We start from the raw sequence: 5,000 nt of genomic DNA, 5'->3' as shown, positions 1-5,000 counted from the left end.
ATTTGTGAAATTTTTGCCAATTTTCTGAAACGAAACATCCCAGTTCAACCTCAGATAATTAATGGACTACAGAGGTATCAGAAAGACATTCGTTCTGTGGCGCGTAAGAAAACTCCATTGTACAAAAAGAAAATCATTTTAACCTCTAGGAGAGGTGGTGCTATATTGGCAGCTCTGTTACCTTTGGCTGTATCGTTAATTTCCTCTCTAATTAAGTAATTACGTAAGAAGAGAAAAAAATGGTGAAAGAATATTGCCTAGTACCACGACTCGTTGCCGAAAAATATTTATTTAATAAAAACGAGAGTACTCCATCGCCTCTTAATGAGGTGGCTCCACCCTCTTCCACCAGTGGTAGAGGTGGAAATAAGTCCTTCTCTTTAAAAAACGAAAGCAAATGGGACAATTCGGCTAATAATGTTGGTGGCGGCTGTAAGCACCTTGGCTGTGACTCTAGCGGTGGTGATGATGGCGTGGGGGGAGTGGACACTCCCCCCACACCCCCTCCAGCAACAACAACTTGTGGGACGGTGTTGCCACGGTAGCTCCTTTGAACGATATAGCCCTACCAGACAGGGGGACTGGTCAGACAAACTTAAAAGATATTGCCCGCCCCCCCGCAGCGCCGGCCGCCGCGCAGGTGCCCGCCGCCGCGGGCTTCTTTCAACAAAAACACGGGATAGGTGCGACCGTCGCCCTTTAAAAAAACAAATAAAAAAAAGGATACATTCCATTCTACCGCCTGAGATGCGGGTAGCTGTTGCTGGGCCCTCTCGCCACAAAGCCACCACCACCACACCCCAAAACCCAAGTCTGGACAACTTAATAAATGTGTATTTTAAAATAGGGGAAATTCCCCACGTCAAAACATTATTGAACATGTTTGAACAAAACAGTCAACAGGTGGTATGGGATAGTCGCGGGAATTTATTAAAGCCTGTGCAAAATTTAAATATTTAGATATAATTAAAACTATAGCCTTTACTAAGGGGCAATTTAGGACGGGTGACAAGGCAGATGTAAGGATTTTACTGAAGGTGGCTGGTGTAGACCCATCCTTTATACGTAATTCTCACGCCAGATCACAGTTAAAAGGGGGTAGGGGTATCCATAGGAGGCCCCATTGGGAACCGTATTGAAAAAAAACCCTATATGAAGCACATCTTAAACGACTTTATATACAGTTGTGTATCCACATGGAGAGAGCTTCTACCCCCCCTGCGGCAGTAGAGGAGGGAGAAAAATCTCCCCTATTGAAGCGTTTGGTTGCTACTCAACGTTACTACAAGTTTGTCGAACACAAAAGTAGATTGATATATGCCTTATGGGATTGTTATGACCGCCTTGTGTTGAGTGCTCCCCCAGAACGGTTTTTTAAGTCATTTGGAGAAACGGTGAAAAGGTATGAGGAGTATTCATCTCAGGAGATCCAGACAGAGATTTGGCAGATGGAAAAATTAACCTTCCAATATCGTGATATGATTACAGCCTTTGAGTCTGGGCGGAGTCATTTTCAAGGATTTATTAAAACTAACAAAATAAGAAAGGTGTTTGGAATGCGCTACAGACTCCAGAGTGATTTTACTCTCGCCTGTGGACTGTATTGCGTCATGTTCGTTCATAGGGTGAGCCACCTGGGGTTGCCTTCAACAGTACACTACTTACATAATGTATTTTCAAGCATTACTTTAAAATTAAATGATAAACGAGCCCTTGCTTATGCAAGACGATATTTTCCTATGAAACATCATTGTGTTAGGACATTTTGTAGAGGTATAGGGGTTGGTTCTTATAGGTGGTGTAGAGAATATTTTTGTTAGCTAGGCAACCTACCTAACAAGGGTGTAGCCTCCTATAAAAACCCCTCTCCCCCCCCACCCCCCTCAGAAGACTGTCTTCCTCCTACGAAATGGGAGGTGTCTCTCAAAAAACACCTGCGGGGAAGATTGAAGTCCTTGAAGGACCTGGTTAGTATTACCCTATCTTTCTGTTAATAGATTTATTTTATGTTTTATTTCCCTCAATAAAAAAGTTTGTATATCCTCTATTTCACCTCTTATGTTTTTCTCCAGTGCAGTTCTTGGGACCCGTCCACATTTGTAGAGTAGTAATTCTACGTGGGGGGTCTGCCCCAAACAAGATGCTGTTACGTAGTCTAATTGACGACGCCTGCTGTAGAGGACACAAGGCCGCTCCTGCAGGGGGAGAGGTATGTACTAGTTGTTCTTAGAGAAAAATATAATATTTTTCTAATAAAATATATAATTATATAAAAAACCTTTAATCACTATAAATTATTTCCCCCAACTCTTTCCAGAACACTTCCGATGAGAGAGAGGAGGAAACTCAGCCAAAAGGTGTCCACCCAACTCACCCCACCCCCCCAAGAGAGGGGGGGGATGGGGCTCAAGACCTTCCCCCACTCTTCACTGATGAGGAATCGTCACAATTCTACTCAGACGAGGATGGGGGTGTGGGATAGGGAGGGGAGGGGTAGAGCTGTAGTAAGTGAAATATGGCAAGAGCACTCTGTAAACTACAATTATTAACTAACATAATTACTTATACATTTTGTAGTTTTTACCTAATAAAGCATTTAATAAATTATTTGATGTTTTTTTTAACCTTTGGGGGAGGGGGAGGATTTATAATTTAATACTCCTTAAATACTCCCATATAAGGGAGGGGCCATTCAGACTTGTTCGAATATATATATCCTTAATTAGTCCTATATATTTATAATGAGTGTAGTGTTTAAACGGAGATGACACAGTGTAAGTGAAATGTGGTGGGGGCACACCGTAGACTACAATTTGAGGTGGGTCTATCTGTCACCCCGCTTCTGATTCCTTTTGTCCGATAAGTGGGCCTATCTGGCTCCCCGCCTCTGATTCCATTGTCTGATAAGTACCCCCCATGTTGTTAAGTGCGCCTATCTGGCTCAGATTATACTACTTATATATATATATATATATATATATATATATATATATATATATATATATATATATATATATATATATATATCTATATATATATATATATATATATATATATATATATATTATATAATATATATATATATATATATATATCTATATATATATATATATATATATATATATATATATATATATATCATCTGGCACAAACTCATAATATAAATGACACGTAAATATAAATGTCCTAGTCATAGTAATCTCTTCATCAAACACAGGGGCAATCACACACATATATATATCTCGTGAGAGCTCTATAGCATCTCCCTTCACAACTGTGTCTTACTAGAATCATAGACATTGGTGAGCCCTGCTCACGACATAGAAGATACTCTGGCTAATCGCTAACTAATGGGGAATGGGAGGGAAAACTTAATTACCTACTTCCACCATAATGATTGTGGACTCGTCCTCTGTTGAGGGTTGAATTGAAGCTCCTGGTCCCGGCTCACGACTTGCTGTTGGGAACACCCCCACACACACTGATGCTCTTCCCAGGACCTCCACCAACACCCAAAACGAGTCTTTCTCCGTACTGCTTCCCTCGGCAGGCTCCGTGCTCCTCCAGAACCTCTTGAAGGGTTGAGTCGGTCTCCTGGCCGTTGCCTCCTCCTCACAACTACGTCTGCAGTCCTTACTCATGGCTGCAATCGTTCGTATTCCAACTAGTTTGTTCTTCTCCATTCTCACGGTGAACTGGCCCAGCCACTACGTCATCACCCGACTGGTGAAACTGTACAGTCGTCCCTGACGTCCACTGCCCAGGCTCCACTCTTGCTAAGCACCTGTCACTGGAGCACTTGTTGCTCGTTTCCCGTCAATTCCTTCTTCTGTCCGGCTCACGGAGTTCAGGAAAACCTCACAGGATGCTCGCAGACCACTGGTGATGCATATATTCCACCAGAGAGGGGCGAAAACTGTCAGACTGACAGGACCCCCTATCGCACGTCCGCCCTTCACGATGTGTCGTATCTAACTCCTGGCGCTACGGGGGCGTGCGTCCGGACCTACCTCCACTCGTGACGTCACACTTGTCAGGAGCGTTTCTCATTGGCTCCCTGTACCACATCACCGTTCTTGGACAATCTGGTGCCACTGATGTCATAACATTTTGGTGTGAGAACGTAGGCATCGGCGCCATCTTGGCGTCCAAAACGGCCTAAGCCACCGGCCAAAACCCCCTTCTTTAGTTAATTTCTCGCCAACGCGAGAACACCTCATGCTCCCACATATGTCAGATTGTTCTCTGGAAGGCAGAGAACGTTCGGGTAATATAGATATGACTCTTACAGCTGGCGTGAGAGAAATATAAGGGGGGGGGGGGGAACACCATCACACATGACATTGTGCTTTTTGATAGTAATTAGACTGACTACATTGCTAGGTTATGCCAGTTGTTCAGTTCTGAAACATGCAAATCTAACTTTAAATGCAAAAAAGTTTCGTTTTGGCCAAGGCACAGTGACGTATCTCGTTCATGAAGTGGGCCAGGGAAAAGGGTTACCTCGGCCAGATAAAATCACTGCCATTCTGAAGTATCCAGTGCTCCAGTCTAAAAAGCAAGTGCATTAGTTTATCGGTATGTGTGCATACTACCGCTGCTTTTGTCAGAACTTTTCCAGTGTTGCCACTCTTCTCACGGACTTGTTGCAAAAGGCCATTAAATTTAAGTGGTCAACAGACTGTGGTGAGGCGTTTAAAAATTTGAAATTGATCTTAGCTTCCGCCCTAGTGCTCGCTAGTCCAAGGTTCGACTGACCATTTAAAATTCACGTTGACGCGTCTGACTCGGGTGCTGGTGCAGTGTTGTTGCAAACTGGGGATGATCAAGTGGACCATCCAGTATACTATTACTCTGTGAAATTTGACAAGGCACAATACAATTATTCATTGGTAGAAAAAGGCCTCATACACAGGTGGGCATTGTACCTACAGGACTTTAATCTTTCCATTATCCACCTCCCGGGCCAGCTCAACATGATAGCCGATGCGCTGTCCCGA

At 43.3% G+C, this 5,000-nt stretch overlaps 1 long non-coding RNA gene across 1 annotated transcript; it reads left to right on the top strand.

Annotated features, from left to right (window-relative positions):
• Positions 1 to 1,891: 1,891 nt before the first annotated feature.
• On the top strand, positions 1,892 to 2,653 carry LOC138370680 (uncharacterized). Its single transcript, XR_011230203.1, has 3 exons — positions 1,892 to 1,967; positions 2,073 to 2,209; positions 2,318 to 2,653. It is a non-coding gene; the product is annotated as an uncharacterized lncRNA (long non-coding RNA).
• Positions 2,654 to 5,000: the final 2,347 nt, after the last annotated feature.

Source organism: Procambarus clarkii, chromosome 33, assembly GCF_040958095.1.
Source record: "Procambarus clarkii isolate CNS0578487 chromosome 33, FALCON_Pclarkii_2.0, whole genome shotgun sequence".
NCBI lineage: Eukaryota > Metazoa > Arthropoda > Malacostraca > Decapoda > Cambaridae > Procambarus > Procambarus clarkii.
The sequence above is the reverse complement of the archived record's forward strand: the minus strand, read 5'-3'. Positions and strand labels throughout refer to the sequence as shown.